The following is a 19653-nucleotide window of genomic DNA, read 5'->3' on the forward strand; positions in this document are numbered from 1 at the left end:
TTTTGGGGTGCAAATCCTCCTCCTGTGCACTGTGGAAAAAAATCCTGTCTTTAGAGTGACGTATTTGCAAATATATTAAATTTGTGTTTTTTCTCCTCTAAATTGCATTAACTACTGGAAAAAAATGTGGTGTCACATAGTGAATATACTAAGGGGTATATTTTTTTTTAAATGGGGTCATTTGTGGCAGCATCTGTTTTTCTGACACCCATGAGCCTTTGCAATCTTGGCTTATTTTTTTGTTTATATATTTGAACTATATATTTTTTCTTTGCTTTGATTTTAATAACAACAATAATAATCTTTATTTGTATAGCATCAACTTATTCTGCAGCGCTTTCATTTTGTAATTCACCTAGTTTTATTAGATTGAATTTTTTTTAATAAAGGGAATATGTCCAGACTTTTATTCTGCCCTCTATAAGGGCAGCATAAGATAGCGACAGACACAGTGACTGCTGCAATACATGCCTGTCTTGGGTATCAGGGAAGCAATTTGCTAGATACTTACATTTTATCAGTAGCAGAACAGTAGCAGACTCTCACTGCGATGGCGCCAGCTTTCTACCATTAAGGAAGCATTTAAGTCTGATTCCCATTGGATTATTATAAGGCAATTTGTCTTGTTCTGCTTTATTCAGTGCGTTATAGAGATGTGACAACATGCCTGGTTAAATTGGACAATATTTGCCGAGTGCCTCTAGTGGGTTCATATCAACTTTAGACTCTGGGGAAACCAGGGAGGAGCAAAAGTGGAATACTTGGATAATTCTCTACCACTCTGTTGGGGGAAAATGGAAATGGTTTCTGAAGGTGGAAAATGAGGTTAGCCTTCCATGAAGCAAGAAGTCATTTAGGGTAGTTATTTTATCAAACTGCCACCAGGTAAAGCTGGAGATATTCAATTCTGGGGGGAATTCTGGGTTTGACAGGAGTGGGGTCAGAGGAGATGGACCTGAATGAGAAGTCAACTTGAATCGAACCTGACGCCATAGCAAAATAGTGAAAAATGAAAGAGGAGCTGAAATTCTGAAGCTAGTTCGGAGAGTGGCCCTGGTCCAGAGCAGGGTTGGCCAATTATGGGGATGTAATTGTATGTTTTCTATGGCGACCCATAGAGGGGAATTCTTCCCTGTATAAATTGGTGGAATTTGGGCAAAACTGGCTGCCTTACAGTAATTAAGGAGATTAAGTACAAATAGACCACCTGATTTTTTGTGGAGAGACATGATGTTGTTTGATATCCTAGGACGTTTATGGGACTAAATAAAGGACATGATTCTTTTTTTGTAGAGCTTGAATGGCCTGGGGTGTTCTAAAAAGGTATAATACCCTTGGTAAGAGCACCATTTTGATACTGTGAATCCGTCCTATCCAGGAGAGGTACGGGCAATCCCACTTTATTAGGTCTTGCTTAAGCTTTTGGAAAAGGGGTTCGTAGTTTCACTTACAAATAGAATCGTTATTGTTTGTTAATCTGATTCCAAAATAGGGTAAATATTGTGGACAGATCTGGAATTGGAAATTAATATCAATGAGTTTTTGAATGTGGGGGGAACATTACAATGAAGAATATCAGATTTTGATTGCTTAATTTTAAAGATCAGATGCCCTTTCAAAGCTTCCCAAAACCAACAGATTAGGGAGAGATGTTAAGGGTTTTGTCAGCATCAGGAGGAGGTCATCAGCAAACAGACTGAGTTTTGAATGTTGAGAATCCACAGGGACCCCAAATATGTTAGGGTTGTTACACATGGCTATAGCTAGGGGTTCTATCACAAGCACAAATAAGGCAGAAGAAAGTGAGCAATCTTGTTTGGTGCCTCTAAGTATATTAACAGGAGTAGATCTGGTAAAAGACCTATATTTTTTAACTTATTAAAACCAGATAGTAGAACATTAAATGTTTAAAGGGGTTGTCCCGCGAAAGCAAGTGGGTCTATACACTTCTGTATGGCCATATTAATGCACTTTGTAATGTACATTGTGCATTAATTATGAGCCATACAGAAGTTATCAAAAGTTATTCACTTACGTGCTCCGTTGCTGGCGTCCTCGTCTCCATGGTTGCCGTCTAATTTTCGCCGTCTAATGGCCAAATTAGACGCGCTTGCGCAGTCCGGGTCTTCTTATCTTCTCAATGGGGCTCCGTGTAGCTCCGTGTAGCTCCGCCCCGTCACGTGCCGATTCCAGCCAATCAGGAGGCTGGAATCGGCAATGGACCACACAGAAGAGCTGCGGTCCACGGAGGGAGAAGATCCCGGCGGCCATCTTCAACCGGTAAGTAAGAAGTCACCGGAGCGCGGGGATTCAGGTAAGCGCTGTGCGGTGTTCTTTTTTAACCCCTGCATCGGGGTTGTCTCGCGCCGAACGGGGGGGGGGGGGGGGGGGTTAAAAAAAAAAAAACCGTTTTGGCGCGGGACAACCCCTTTAATCTGTCTTTATTTCCTGATTGTAGTTTTTTTATTGTCTGTATTTGACTATGAATTCTGACATTTTGCCTGAGCTGCAGAGATGTGCTTTGCAGTGGCCAATCTGGCACTTAAATGTAGGATCACATTCCAAGCATTGAGATAAATATAATACAAGAACATAATGATGACATCAGTGATCAATGGCTGTCTGAGCTCTCAACCTAAGTTCAAAGTAACCACATAAATTTAACTCTGTACATGGTTAAGTCCTGCTCTTTGTTGCCATATAATCACATATTGTAGTCCTAAAGTGGAAATGATGAGCCATTTTTTTGCACTGCGGAGTTTACCACATGACTGAGGCAAATTTTTATCCCATGAAGGTAAAAAATGAAGGTTTGTAATAAAAAAACTGCAAGCAGAGATCTTGAGCACTGTAAGGATATGATCCAGAAAGTATACTGTAAAATATTATTACTTTCCATTACACATAAAATAATAAATATGATTACTTTTTTCAAATGGTGGTATTGTTTATATGCATCTGTTGAATAAATATTTATATATTTTTTTTACTTATCTAGTGTTATGTACCAGAAAATGGCAAATGTTGTATGTTTGCATTGAAGTAGTTATAAAAAAAACTTGGCTTCTGTTTTCGTAGTACTAAAATATTCCAGAATCTTAAAAACCTATATCCTACAGAATAAGGCAAATGGCTTAGTTTTCACTTTGCAACACATGCTGTGTCATTAATTAACTGTAACAAATTAGGACCAGGTGTTAATCAGTTCCCCCAAATAAAAGTCTACTGTAGCTGTCAGAAGAAAACCCAAGTGAGACTGATATATCATTAAGGAGCAAAGAGGATCAGGGGATTTTGCACATTAGTTTAAATAAAAAAATGATTATCCCAAGTACTATTTACTAATTAACGATAAGGTTTTGTAAATGAATTACACAGCTTCTTGTCATATGTGAAGAATACAATTCTCCTATGAGATGTACTGTATAACAATGTTATACATGCAAAATACCTTACTCTGAATTTAGTAAACATTTCAGAGACAGGATTGATTGTAAAAGGTGATTGTGTGGAACCTTTATGTGTGAAATTTAGAAAATAAATATTTGTAGATACAATAGTTAAACAGATGAATGACTAAAGATGAACACAACTTTGAAAATCTATTATTACCAAACTTGCACATGGCAGAGACTGTATAGAGAAATGTGTAATTGGAGAATCCAGTAGACCATAAACCTTGGGCTATTCCCAAAACTTGGGCTTCCCCCAAGTCTTCACTTTTATGTGCTAGCAAGTTTAATTCTAGTTCAATAGTAAGTCCTTATTCTGCTTGTATTAATAAACTGGAAATTGGATGTTAGCATTACACTTGTCAAAGAGCTGTGTTCCTACAGTCTGACACTAACCAGTCATCACTGACAGTATCCGTTTTATGTAGAGACACATCTTCATGACAAGATGGATGGTAATATTCAGTTGTCAATTAGGATAGTACTACATGGAGACTTTTTGTAGTGCTACCGGTTGATATCAACTGATAAAATGACAACTCAAGTCCAGAAGATAGGATGCAACACATTGTATAACTTTGTATACAGCTGTAGATATATAGTTAAAATTAATTAGTTGAGCTGCAAAAACTTTCTGTACAGCCCAGGCCGTATTCATATATTTCCAAGATAAATACATGAATAAGGAGGAGCTGCACTACACAGAATTCTAAGAAAAGAAGCTCCAGGATGGTTAACTCATGAGAAATCTAAGTATTTACTAAAACAAAGACGTCAGGAGAGCAGACAGACTAGACTCTGTTTACACCACATTATAGTTTTAACATACAATATTTTCTACATACATTGCCCATCTCATATAATATTGTATGTTTAGGGACCATTGTATTTAGCTATTGTAACAATGCTGTCTGTTTTGAACTGCCTCATGCTTTAGTCTAGAGGTAATATTTTTGTGTTTAGTTCTTTGTCATTATCCTTAATGAGAAGGAAACACAACTGAAAGCTGTAATAAGTTATACAATACATATATTTAGCTACTCGAACTTAAAATATCGGCACCTAAAAAATAATGAATCAAGCAAGTACAATAAATTAAAGAATTCTAGTACCCTGCCCTCCATTAAAACAAGTCATTCCTCACTGCCCATACCATTGTTCCTACATATACCAGAACTCATTTCTAATCAAATGTCAAACATCAGACTTTACAGCTCTGCGATTGATTGGTATTCATTAGAGATCCATTATGTTCCATATGTCATTTGCCATTCATATTCAGAATCTAAATTTACTCTGGCTTTGTCATCGAATTGATATTAAATTCCCATACAGTCACGGAAGAGCATGTCTTTAATAATGAATGCGCTTTGTGCAATGTTAACTGCCGTGCACATACATTAATCTCTGACATTACCATTAAGCGATGTGAGTCAATCCTACATTTCACTCGGCTTAAGCAGGTATTTTTTATATTCATGAACCGTTGTATAGGGGATTGATATTTGCCTTAACAGAACAAAAATTACAGCAAATGTAGTGGCTTATATATTTTACTGGATTCAGACATTGTGCATTGTGATTTTATCTATTTCATTCACGAGTCCTATGATTCTAAGTATTATGAATGCTAAACTAGTAATTGCATAAGAAAATAGGAACTTTTATAACTTTTTCTCCTTTACCAATAAAAGATAAAGGTAACATAATTACTTAACCACTTTTCCTATCCCTACATAATGGATATGGATAAATTTGATATTCTTCTTCAAATTATAAAACTAAGTCACTCTAGTGATGAGATAAACATCTAGATCTGTGTTAAAGGAGTTCTACCAGAATCAGGTTACTTCTGCAGCCAATCAGAGGTGGCATAATCACTACCCATTCTTCTGGCATCAGTGCTCACATCCTGGGTGCCATGATGCCAAGAATTGCGAACGGTGATGCTGTGGCTTCTGATTACCTGACTTCTTCTATTAGTATGGACCAGGATCATCATGGGACCTGCTGAATCATTTTCTGGGGGGAGAAGAGAGGGAAGTATTGTTTCTTTCTTTATTTTATTGCATACGCAACTCTTTAAAGGGGTTGTCTCGCGAAAGCAAGTGGGGTTAAGCACTTCTGTATGGCCATATTAATGCACTTTGTAATATACATTGTGCATTAAATATGAGCCATACAGAAGTTATTCACTTACCCACTCCGTTGCTGGCGTCCCCGTCTCCATGGCTCCGTCTAATTTCAGCGTCTAATCGCCTGATTTGACGCGCTTGTGCAGAAGGGTCTTCTCCCTTCTGGTCGGTCCGGGCACGAGCGTCGTTCTGGCTCCGCCCCCTTCTACGCGTCATCGCGTAGCTCCGCCCCGTCACGTGTGCCGATTCCAGCCAATCAGGAGGCTGGAATCGGCAATGGATCGCACAGAGCCCACGGTGCACCATGGGAGAAGACCCACGGTGCATCGTGGGTGAAGATCCCGGCGGCCATCTTGGAGGAAAAGAAGAAAGAACTTGCAGAGAGGGGATTCGGGTAAGTAAAATATTTTTTTAAATTTCAACACATCCCTTGGGTTTGTCCTGCGCTGAACGGGGGGGGCCTATGCAAAAAAAACAAAAAAAACAGTTTCGGCGCGAGACAACCCCTTTAATTTTTAAAGTCAGAAAGTTAGTTAGAAAAAAAAGTGTGTCAGTGTTTCTGTAGGCTGTATTGCAGATTTTAAGCCATGCTTGAATAAACAGTCATTCAATTTGTTCTGTCTGCAGAGCAGGGCTACCTGCAGGGCAGTAGATAAAAAGTTACGCCAGTGCAAACAGCACTGGATGATACTTGCCCCATGACTGGGGGACCGGCATTCCTGTCCATATTTAATAGTGACTTTTATGAGGGAATGGCTGATTATGAAATTCAAAAGAAAAAAGTGATATGACACTTTTTGATGTTGATTCCTCACTGAATCTGTGCTTGGACAACAACACACAGATTTGCCCATTAAAAAATGTCCAAAACTGTATGTGGTTCTGGGGTATATAAGTGTTAATCTGCGGCAGTTATCTGTGATTCGGTCATGGATTTTGAGGTGGAATTTGCATGGATAAATCCAATACAGATTCTGAGTGAACAAAGCTTAGTTCTCACACACCATTTTCAAAGAAAAGCAGAAAGCAGCAATAACGTATTGTATTTGCAGTGTATCTTATACGACTTTGTAAGAATGGATTTAATAGGAAAAAAACTTTTCTTTCTGAGTACAAACTGTTTTATTCACTTACATTAGCAAAAATCATTAGTGAGAAGGAAAAATGATCATATTTGTCTCTTGAAAAGTGATATTCTTCATCTCTGAGAACACAACCTGATTATTAAGAAGCAGCTGTAGGGCCATTTCTTTATCATTAGCAAATGATTCATCCATTGATATTTTATAATTAAAAGCTCTCACACTAATGCTTTATTTAAATCAACTGCTCAAAAATTAACATAAATGTAATTACGGCTAGTTATAAGTAGGCGACTTATTCTCTATGTGCATTTGAAACAGTCTTTTGGTATCTCCTACAGAATGCTGTTAGTCATATTAGCAACGTTGCCATCCATCAATGTTTGAATACTGTCGGATTACTCTTTTTTTAACCCATTCAATCCCAACTCAATTATTTGACGGTTTTAAATTAGAATTTAAATTAAAATTGGCTTCATAGTCAATTCTTCAAATCTAGGCTTTGAATTTTCTTTGTGGCAAATGCATAGGAAATGAAACCTGTAATACAGATCAAAATTTTGGAAGTTAATCCCCAGTGGATCTATAGAAGTTAATGGAGTTTAAAATACAGAATTGTATTTTTTACTTCACTGTTCTCTAGGAGTACAATTACAATATAGCATCTGGATTTTCTCTATTAAACAATTAATAGAGCCAAGGGTGAGGCTAGCCACAGCGTAGCTTGGACGTGCCTTCTCGGAGCTCCAGGAGAATCAGAAGAATCCAGAAGAATTCTGCTGGAAACAGGCTCCTTTTGCAACGTCCCTCTGCACCATCGACATTGTGGCTGTCTCCTAATTCGCTCTGCATATTTTGGGGCCCCAGTGATGCCTCTGATTAGCATTGGGATGTGAGCCTAAGCTGCACCCTGTAAACTCAAGTTGAGCATCGCTGGCTACAAGACTCACTGCACTGACTGAACAACAATGCCGCTGGCCTAAAACCACTGGGCCGCGATGACATTCCCTGGCAATAAAGCAGCCCACCTGAATTGCAACCCTGTCTGTAGCCTGTACAGGAGGTGGCAGATATCAATTGTTCCTGTCTGAGAGCTGACCACAATTTTTAAATCACTTCTATCTCAATATTAGAGATGAGCGAACATACTCGTCCGAGCTTGATACTCGTTCGAGTATTAGCATGTTCGAGATGCTCGTTATTCGAAACGAGCACCACGCGATGTTCGAGTTACTTTCACTTTCATCTCTGAGACGTTAGCGTGCTTTTCTGGCCAATAGAAAGACAGGGAAGGCATTACAACTTTCCCCTGCGACGTTCAAGCCCTATACCACCCCCCTGCAGTGAGTGGCTGGCGAGATCAGGTGTCACCCGAGTATATAAATCGGCCCCTCCCGCAGCTCGCCATAGATGCATTCTGACAGAGATCAGGGAAAGTGCTGTCTTGATGGAGTTGCTATAGGGAGAGTGTAAGGAGTTATTTTAGGCTTCAAGAACCCCAACGGTCCTTCTTAGGGCCACATCTGACCGTGTGCAGTACTGTTGAGGCTACTTTTTGCAGTGTTGCACTTTTTTTTTTGTATATCGGCCGTGCAGAGCATTGCGTCCAGAGCATTGCATCCTGCAGTAATTTTACATAGTCCAGGGCCAGTAATGGTGAGGCAGGGACAGAAGACATATACAGTCTATATAGGCAGTGGGCTTTTCCAAAAAAATTTGGGAAAAAACATTCTATTTGGGCTGCCTGTGACCGTCCTGAGTGTACTGGGTCTCTGCTGGGGGTGGTAGTCCTAATTAATACGCAGCCAGCTAAGTGTTACAGCAGGCTTGCGCAAAATTCTTTCCTGGCTCTGCGTTGCCTCTTACATCACCGCTGTATTCCTGTCCAGAGTGAAACAGTCTGCAGTAATTTTACATAGTCCAGGGCCAGTAGTGGTGAGGCAGGGACAGTGAAAGACATATACAGTCTATATAGGCAGTGGGCTTTTCCAAAAAAATGTGGGTAAAAAATCTATTTGGGCTGCCTGTGACCGTCCTCAGTGTACTGCGTCTCTGCTGGGGGTAGTTGTCCTAATTCATACGCAGCCAGCTAAGTGTTACAGCAGGCTTGCGCAAAATTCTTTCCTGGCTCTGCGTTGCCTCTTACATCACTGCTGTATTCCTGTCCAGAGTGAAACAGTCTGCAGTAATTTTACATTGTCCAGGGCACTGCAATGGGATACATTTATGTACAGCCGGTGGGTTCCAGGGAGCCACCCATGCTGTGGGTGCACACGGAATTCCCATTGCGGAGTTGTACATGCCTGTGACTATTTATTAAAAACCACGGTCTGACTGGGGCATGCAGACACCTTGACAGAATGAATAGTGTGTGGCACAGAGGTTCCCCATTGCTATGCCCACGTGTGCAGCTCCTGATGGCGGTGGCACAGGATTATATTTCTCATTGCTTCTGTGCAGCATTGTGGGCTATCGCCCTGCCCCTTTTAAAGAGGGTCGCTGCCTAGCCGTGCCAACCCTCTGCAGTGTGTGCCTGCGGTTCCTCCTCATGGCAGACGCACTTATAAATAGACATGAGTGTGGCATGAGGGCAGCTGAAGGCTGCGCAGGGACACTTTGGTGTGCGCTGTGGACACTGGGTCTTGCGGGGGGGGGGGGGGTTGGGCAGCATGTAACCAAGGAGAAGTGGCAGCGGAGTGTCATGCAGGCAGTGATTGTGCTTTGTTGGAGGTAGTGTGGTGCCTAGCTAAGGTATACCTTGCTAATGAGGGTTTTTCAGAAGTAAAAATTGTTGGGAGGGGGGGGGGGGCTCACTCTTGCCGCTATTGTGGCTTAATAGTGGGACCTGGGAACTTGAGATGCAGCCGAACATGTAGCCCCTCGCCTGCCCTATCCGTTGCTGTGTCGTTCCCATCACTTTCTTGAATTGCCCAGATTTTCACAAATGGAAACCTTAGCAAGCATCGGCGATATACATAAATGCTCGAGTCGCCCATTGACTTCAATGGGGTTCGTTACTCGAAACGAACCCTCGAGCATCGCGAAAAGTTTGTCTCGAGTAACGAGCACCCGAGCATTTTGGTGCTCGCTCATCTCTACTCAATATCCTCTGGTAGAGTCTTGGTGCGAGTTAAACCCAACTACTAAAGATTTTACATGCTTCTCAGCACCTCACTCTGCATACTTAAGAATAGATTTCCTTCTTACCACAAATAACCCATTCAAAAATTCTCTTAATTTTTTGATCTGATCAAATTCCGGTCTCAATCATATGCTGTTAATTATTGTCTAAACTAACTAATTTAGCCTAGTCTCTTAATGATTCCCTTTCAACAATTCCCTTTCGAGAGAACATGTAACACAACAGTTGGAACTCAAATAAAATGTCTCACGGTTAGAGGTGACAGTTAAAATACATCCACTAGCAACTAATCTCCAAGAACTCTCTCAGGCTAGAACTGAATTAGACCTATGTTTTACTGACAACATCGAATGCAAAATCAGATAGTCCCACCAACATTAAATTCATGTTAAACAACAAATCTTCAACACCTTTTGCTTATAAATTCCCCTGTAAACCTCTTCTATAAGCTTTGCAATAAACATGGCACAATCTCTGCCAATCTGCTCACTATATTCTCGGAAATTAAACACTTTCTAGATAAACTTTGCTCTCAATTCCAGTCACCCCAGACGAGGTAATTAGCACCATTAAAACTCTTAAAATTAATAAACGCCTGGGCCCTGATGGCTTACAGTATCATATTACAAAAAACTTTCTCCAATGCCGAGTTTTTATCTTGCTGACTATTTTAATGCCATGTGAGACAGGCACCCGGTAGGACAAACCTCTTTACTGGCAGCTATCTCTATGATTCCTAAACCGAAGAAAGATCTATTAGACAAACAAAACTACCACCCTATTTCTCTCATCAATATGGATATGAAATTTCTTACAAAGATCTTAGCATCACGTTTAAATTCTGCTCTCATATTGATGATTGGAAGGGATTAGGTGGGGTTTATTCCAGGTCGTCAGTGCCACGTCCATGCAGCACATGAGCACTAAGCATAGCACGAACACAGGGTGATGATGACCACAACTGTAGAAAATCGACTATTGCACTGAAGCACAATGCGCACCACAACCAAAGTATGTAACCTAGAAGTAGGCCCGTGCGACACCAGAATACAACACACCGCACGGAGACAAGGAACGTACATTCAGTAGCAGATTGCCGCACACCACGCTATGCAGGGGCGATAGCACCACTCCTGTGAGGGGGAAGGAGCCCTGGCCCAAACCTATCAGGGAGGGTGATAGGACCCTGCCTAACGCGGGGACATCACCTCAATAAAGGCGGCCCAGTGGTCTTCTTTCTGGGCCCTGGTTGTCCCTATAGGAATCCCAGGAGAGATGAACTGACACGCAAAGCAAAACAGAAATGAAAAGAAACAAAACAAACTGAAAAGGAACCAGCATCTACTTATCTGCAGGTTGTGAAACACCCAGCGCAGCAGAGCTCCAAACTCCAAGTTCTGCACTGTGGAACTAAATAAGCAGCTCTGATCACCAGGAGGGGTGCGAATAAATAGCCACTGTGCACCTGAAACAATGGCAAAGTGAATGGAAAACCACACCTCCACCCTACTCTCAGGCATGGCTAATACAGCATGCATCCCTTCAGCAAGGCAGACAGCACCAACAAACCCTGCACATGATGCATTTAACCTTGACCTGCTTAACCAGGCAACCAGACTTTGCCTGTGTTGAAGCCACCATGCCTCAACGTTGTCGAGACCGACAAGCCGCGACAGTCAGGTCCCGGAAATATTTGTGGAACCACCCATCTGACACATGTCGCTCAAAGGGCTTTCCTGTCATGTTGATACCTTTAGCTGGCCTTCCTGTTCTCAGTACTTGGACACTTGAAATTCCACACTGAATTTCTCACATTGTTACAAGTGTTATATACATCACCCAAAGCTTTTGTTCACTACCAGGGTTTTTGTTCGGACACCACACCTATTTTCCAAGGTGATAATGCCCTTTATCCACTCTTCTTTCCATTTTACCTATAGAGCTACTACTATGTAAGGACTAAGGCATGATATCCGTACAGATAAGAAATATTAAGCTGTGTTGGAAAAGTTCAAATATCCAAGCAGAGGGACACAGTACTATTTCTAGTACTTTAAATTAGATGTTATAGGTCACTAACATTTAGAGGCAAGACTATAAATATCTGGATGGCTTTCTGTCCAGTGTATGAAATAGGAAAAGGACATGATAAAGTGAACCTTTAAAAAAGTGTGCCTTCCATTGTATAATACTGTGTTCGCATACACAATAACCACGTGGTGCCTGGTACTGTGTGTAGTTTTAATATAAAAAATGGCACCTGGACTTATAATACAGAACAAAGCGAGCCCTCCAGGTGTTCAAACAGATATGCAGTTGTACCACACTAACCACCCTGAGGAAGGGGAGAGATCCCACCCTGTCCTCGCTCTCAAACCAGCTCATCGGTCCAGCAGAGGCAGCGCCCCACTCCTTTTCCTGTCTCCCCCAGGAAACCTGGTGGACATGAAATGCAGCTGCAATAAGAGGCTCCAGACGCCCACTTCAGTGGGAAAGGTGGCTCACGGAGACAGCTGGCAGCACCCCACAGCACAACTAGGCGGCTGTCCAAGCAGCAGAGTGGTCCATGACGAAACGTTAGAGGATTTTGTCAGACAACTCCCATAGTCCCCGAGAAGTCACAAGCCCACACTCACCTGGAGCCTCCACTGCAGTCCAGTTAGGCCGCATCCCTCCAAATCCAGCCCAGGTAAGTCCTGTAGTGTGCTACTGCCTGGAAACCCCTGTATATTTTCAGGAGGCTGTAGGGAGACAGGGGAATCCTCTTGCAGAGAAATCCAGGACCAGCAGCAGGGAAAATTAATTTTTAAAGTTGTAGATAAGAGGAAGCATGCACCCTTCATTATAAGTATGTTAGAGCTGGTAGGGGCAGATGGACAGGGAACCCCTATGCCAGCCCTCTCCCATGTCCCTACCTACTTGCCCCCCTGGGCTAAGCCCCAGGGTGACAACTGGGTGACAGTTCCTGCGCTGCACTAGTGACGGGGACAGGGATACAGGCCGGTGAGCACAGCGTAGCTGACTGGAAGCACAAATAAGCAAACCAGAAAGTAGTCGATAAACAGGCTGGGTCAAACCAAAAGACACGTGAAGAGTACAGGAGGGCAAAACAGAGGCAGAGTCAAAGGAAAAGCAGAAGTCAGAACACACTAAGGTCATGCCAGATACTGCGGGTGTAGGCAGACAAGTCAAACCAAACACTGGCACCAGTGTCTGGGCCAGCCTGGTCTATATACAGAAATTCCCACCCAGAGGGGTGGGCCAAAGTCACATGACACCTGGAGGGGATTATAAAGCCACCTCCCGATGGTGGCGTGCACCAGCCCGAGCACCGCGCGGCCGACCAGTGGACAGACCTGCCTGCGCATGACGCAGGACGCTCGCCGGCCGCCGCGACCAACCAGCAGAGTGGGAGAACCCTGGACAGAACTGCCAGAGTGGGCCCCCGCAGCACCCAGACGAGCACCCCGCACCAACTGGACCCTGGTGCCCCCAGTGGTAACCCCATATCTAGCAAAGTATATATTTTGATAGACTTGATTGACTTCTGCAGGCCAGAAACTGATAGAAGGTGCCTTCACACTAAGCGTATTTGCTTTGGGCTTTCCACAGTAGAAAACCTGCAGCAAATCTGCAGTGGCCAGATCCATACCTTAGGCTACTTTCACATAAATGATTTTTCCATCTGATTTTAGGAACAATTTTTCAGTCTGAAAATTGGATGGAAATAGTACTCAATAATTTGAATACGTGTATTTACATGGGCTTTCTTTAGTCATACTAATAGTCCTCTTCTGTCTAATTTTTTGACAAGAATAGTACATGCAAATATGCCGTGTCCCGCACATCCGACAAAATGTCAATGTGCTATCCAATGCAAGTTGTGTCTGAGAATCTTGGGCACAACTTTTAAAATGTCCATGTAAAAATAGTCTAAATGGGGAAAGCCTGACAAAGGCCTCCATGTCTGCCATGTGATTCAGCCTATTAGACTCAATCTCCAGCAGAGTCTAATACTGTAGGTTGGTGTCAAAGACTTAAACCCCATTTACACTGATAGATGATCGCTCAAAAGTCGCTCAAACGATAGTTTGAGTGACAGTTTTGAGTGATCATCTTTGTATACTTTATAGTAGCTAAGTAGCTACTATGGAGCTATGCTGGCAAAGCAGGACACCACTGCTATCTCTTGCCGAACACTACAGCTGTTCTGCATAAGCAAACAGTTGTATTGCTCTCCATGCTTACTGCTAGTGTCCCTGTGAATTGACAGCGGGACACATGCAGAGAGAATCTTATTAGCGCAGCCTTCTGTGATAACAGCCTGCTCCGCTGATAACAGCTGATCACTCACTTCTAGCAAACTAGAAGTTAGCCATCAACGATTCGTGCACGAAAACTGCATGATGTCTCTGCAATTAGACAGAACGGTTATCGCTCAAAATATTCTTTTGAGCGATAAAGATTAGAGCGATAAAAATTATAATCGTTGCGTTTAAATGGTCCTTTAGGCCGTCTTCACAAGGGCGAGAAAACTAGGGCCTTAGGCCATTTAAATGCTGGTGTTAATTTATTTTTACACGGGCGATTGCGATTTTGTGACAAAAAAAATTGCATCTTTGATCCTGCGATTTTTGAGCATCAGCAATGCTTTGTTCTAGGAAAGAATCTCACATCGCATCGCTGTGGCACACGATAAAATGGTATGTTTTTTTTAATCACAAAAGTCACTAAGACTTTCTAATGTTAAAATCACATTGCAATGCAATACACGTATGTTCCATTGCAATGTAATATAAAGAAGCCTCCAAAAGGAAACATGGGAGATAAAAAAAAATCACACATCACAGAGATTCAGAATCTGCTTTTTTACTGACTCTCACATCAGGCAAAAATTGCGCGATTTTCTCGCCTGTGTGAAACACACCTTTAATACAGAGTTCTCTACGATCCTAGCAACTGCAATCGTTGCAGACTTGTCAACTATCAAAGACAGCTGACACCCTCATTATATGGAAGAAGCTTGGCTCTCAAGTAAGCTCCATAAACTGACAACCGACATCCCTTTAATGTACATGTATGGTAAGCAAGCAGTTAATTATCCCTTAAAAACTAAAGTTGATTCATAAAATTGATATCCTTGCTAATTAAGTTAATATATTATTCATACTTTACGATGAACGCCAATAAAAAAAAAAATTAAAAAGATGCCAGAATTGCCAATTTTATTAATCTTGCCTCTAGAAAAAAATGGAATAAAAAGCAATTAAAATGTTATATATTTTATAATTTGGCTAAATGAAGATTAGAGTTCATTCTGCAAAAAGGAAGCCCCCATAGTTCTCGGCCGATGGAAAAATAAAATCACTAGGCACTTGGAATGCAGCAACACAAAAGCAAATCTTTAAAAATAGGTTTTCTTTGTGCACAAAAATAGCTAAATCTGAAACAACTTTATAAACTTGGTATTGCCAGAACCGTGCTGACCCAGAGTATAAAGTTATCCCTTTATTTATTTTGCGCACTGAACACCGTAAAAATGAAATCCAAAATACAAATGGCAGAATTTTTTTCCCCAACCGCACTAAGAAAATTAATAAAAGTCATATAACAAATTACATGTACCCAGAAATCATGCCATTAGAAAATGCAACTTGTCTTGCAAGAAAACAAGCCATCAAATTTAGACAAATTAAAAAGTTATGGCTTTTGGAACGTACCGATGAAAAAATCTGAAAAATGAGTTGGTCATTAAGGCATAAACAGTAGAGATGAGCGAGCATACCCATTAAGGGGGTTGCGGCGGGGATCGGGAGGGAGAGAGAGAGACCTCTCTCACTCTCCACCCCGCTCCCCCCCCCCGCCGCCCCCCACAGCCCCCCCCCCCCCCGAATCTTCAGGGACGAGCCAGCAGGTACTTGAAAAAGGCGATGCTCTCTCGAGTAAATCGCCTTAACGAGTTTCCTCGCTCATCTCTAATAAACAGGCTTTCTCACTATGGGGTTAAAGGGCAACTGTAAAAAGAAGGATATCATCAAGCGTATGCTATTTTACATATACAATATCAATGTGAAGGCGCAAAAGTTAGAAAATGCTTCTGATGTCCTTGATTAAATAAATCAAATCAATGCATTTTTTAAGTAAATAAGTGAATAAAGCATTCTCATTTACAGTGACAAAATAAGGAAAATTGGAACTTTCATTTGGATGGAAACGGACTAAAATGAATGGAGTGAATGATAAGAACCTGCATGGATGAGCCTCTACAATCATTTAAAATAAACTCGCCTGCCTTTAAGACTGATAAATGAAATCATTTGCGGCATGATAATATGGAAGAATGAGAGCACAATTGCGCAGTCTCTGAAACAGTCAGACTTGCTAAGTGATTATAAATTCACTTATGAGCATTAGAGTAAGAAGAAAGTCTTAATTCCAGTATATACATTTATTCTGCTGGTGTTTCTTGCATATAATTGTCAAGCATAATGATAATATGAGTCTCAATCTGCTCCTTCTGTTTGCATCAATCCAAGATAAACCAGCATATGATTGATAAGCAAAACATATTTAAATATTGTGCTGCTGTAAAAATAGCAGTGCAAACCTTGTTCTAGTATCCCCAATGTAGTTCATAGATCCAGTATCATGTGGACTTGTCAAGTAAACATGTATCTGCTGAACGTGAAGGACAAATGAAGGTCAATGTATTGTATAGTATTCAGTGTATGGAATAGATGACATTGCTGTGAAACCACAGAATGATCAATGCATTGCATTCTTTTCATGTCCTTTAATAATGAGAAAAATGGCTTTGTAGTTGTATTGTATTCATCATCAGACTTTGGGCAGACATGATCAATTGTAAGTCTGAAACCTATATTATTATAGCTATAATTATAATAATGATTTTTTTTTCATCAGTTTCTTTTCCAGAGTGCTAATGTTTGCAGCAGTAATGACTATTAAAGGGTAAGTTCGTCATTTGACATCTTTTAAAGTTGAGGCGTTTGCAAATATATATTTTGCCCTTATCTTCAATTACAGCATACATTGTAGTCCATACTTCTGCCAAACTGAATTCACAATTTTGTTGATAGCTATTGCAACCAGCTAACGTTTTTTGTAGACATACAAATTGCAGTAGTTGTGGGATACTGATGTTCTGTACTGAGTCTGTTGAATTGATTGTTGAAATAAAGGTTCATTCACAGAAAAAATGCCCGTGTGACTGAGCCCTAAAGCACACTATGTGGCGAAGGCCCTTTTTCTGTGCCTGTTATGCCCCCCAAAGGAGCTTGTGTGAATGGTGGCGCACGTCTTATTAAACATTCATGCTTATATTTGCACTTCCTTCACCCCAAAGCATGATTTTTGCAATCATGGCCTTTGATGTGGCAAAGCATGCGCACCAAAATTGAGTAAAAGCGATCATTTGTGCAAAAATCGTGGTGCCCAATGTTCGCATTTTGCACTCATCAGCAGAATGTTGTATTATAGCTATGGTTGTATAACATTTGTATGGACGCAGAATAGGTAACACAGCCCGCAGGCTGTGTTTGTTGGCTATGAGGCACTTTTAGATACTTTAGCCACTCGTAAATGTGTATTATGCTGACAGCCCGTGAGAAGACAAATGAGCTGAATTCAGAGCTCGGAACAGCTTTTTTTTCTTCATGCAACACTTTGTTCGTGCAAAGGGTCTTAATTTTTCACACTTTATGCCCAAACATCATGTAACATTTCATCCGTGCAATCATTTTTAAGATTTTAAATGCATGGACGTAATTTTTCCTATGTTTGTAACCAATGGTCTAAAACGCTAACTGTAATAAAAATCTTCTTTGGGCACACTTGACAAGTGCCCCCAAATTTTTCCTCTTGGAAAGGAGGCAATAAAATATGTTAGGCAAATCAGGTACCATAAATCCCTTGGAGCCGTCATGCAGCTATTTGAGAATTTAAACCCAGAACACCAAACACAGAGTCGGTGTTGTAGGCCAAGTGTGTCTGCGGTCATTTAGGCTTTTGCCCCTGACAAATATAGACTCAGGTGTAATTGTGTTATTGATGCTTACCCATGTCTGCGTCAGTTTAAGCTGCAAGGGTTTGAACTTCATTGTAAGATCTCATCTTCATCTCCTCTTTCCCCAGGTTTCTGGCTAATGGTAAATACATTTTTTGTTGCATTTGGATTTCTGGGTTGGTCACTCTTCTGTTGGTAGAATCATCAGGGAGACCTATGACATCATTTGGCAGCGTCTTTTGCTTTTGGTGGTGGCTCCGCCCTCTCGTCAAGATTGGATGAATGTTGCTGCTGGTTTTATGGATGCTGTGCAGTTTCCGAACTGCATTGGCGCGCTGGGTGGGAAGCATATGTGTGTCTGAAAACCACCTAAGTCAGGGTCACAGTATTTCAACTCTATACTCTGTTGGCAGCAACTATCGATTCCTGCTGGTTGATATTGGGTCCTAAGGGAGCACTGTGGAGGCCTGTATTTTCAGAGCTTCCAGAATGGGTAGGCGGCTGAGGGCCAAGCAGCTCTCTATGCCTGAGCCCCAGACTCATCCTAGCTTGTCAGATCCAGAAACCCCATTTGTCTTTGTGGCAGATGAGGCATTTGCCCTGGCTAATCATGTTATGCGGCACTTTGCTCGCAAAGACATAGACACCAGGAGGCAGGTGTTTAATTACTGCCTCACACGTGTCCAGTGTTATGTGGAGTGCGCATTTGGGATATTCGCAAATAGATGGAGAGTTTTACCAAGCGCCATTCAGGTGGCTCCTGAAAACGTGTGTGCAGTAATTCACGCCTGTGTGGTTCTACATAATTTGTGCCCGCAACATAAAACTGTTTGGAATGCAGTGGAGACTTTTCCCACTGCTTTCGAGGGAAAAGTTGTGGAGGAACCTGTATGGTATGGTAGGCCAGCACAATCTGCTCTCCAAGTCAGGAACTTCTTAGTGGAGTACTTCCTGTCACCGCAGGGAGTGCTTCCATGGCAGTTGGACCATGTGCAAGGAAGCAGAGGAGCTGCTCATAAAGTCCTACCGATAGTCTTCGTCAAATACTAGCTGACAGACTATCTGTTGTATATACATTGGATGTAAATGTTGTGTTGGGGAGGCTTTTAGATCCTTTTCCGGAAGTTTATGTTGTCAAACCTGTTTTTTGCACTTTCTTTGTGTATGTGTGACCTAAATCATGTGCTGTATTTTGTTTCCAATTCACAGATATCGTTCACCTTCTTCAAATCTCATTGTTTGCCATGAGAGGCCAAATCTTCTGCTTCTAAGTGAATCCCCAAGCCTATCCACAACTTGCAGATATAGAAGCTAAAATATTGTTGGCTGGACCACCGTTGCGAGCATGTGTTAACAGTGACTCTGCTGGCCTACGTGCTGCCATTTGTTGAATGACTGGACTCTGTCCCCTCCTTAAAACTATGTATGTTTTTAAATGTGAAATCCATGTAATGACTCGAGTACATTGCTATCCATTTGTAAGAATGGTTTGCAGCTCTAAGCACGCACCCACAATAAATTAAGGCTGCCTATTTAAAAGCCATTATGGCTTTACCCAACTAAAATAATGGCAAAACAAGGTACACTAGTTGTGACAAGGAGAGAAACCTTGCATGTTTTGTTGAGGAAGTGGAATTTTTTTTTTAAATGTTGTTAGCTTTGGACAATATACTCCCCCTCAAGCACTGTGACTACACCCAATGTGGCAGCAAGTATTTTACCTGTGACATCTTAAAGACTTCCCTGTCTCTTCAAAAAAAGGATTGTGTTGTGTTCAATGTTGGAGTTGTGGACGCAACCAACGAGGATGGGCAAC

The sequence above is a fragment of the Eleutherodactylus coqui genome, chromosome 3 (genome assembly GCF_035609145.1).
Source record: "Eleutherodactylus coqui strain aEleCoq1 chromosome 3, aEleCoq1.hap1, whole genome shotgun sequence".
Classification (NCBI taxonomy): domain Eukaryota; kingdom Metazoa; phylum Chordata; class Amphibia; order Anura; family Eleutherodactylidae; genus Eleutherodactylus; species Eleutherodactylus coqui.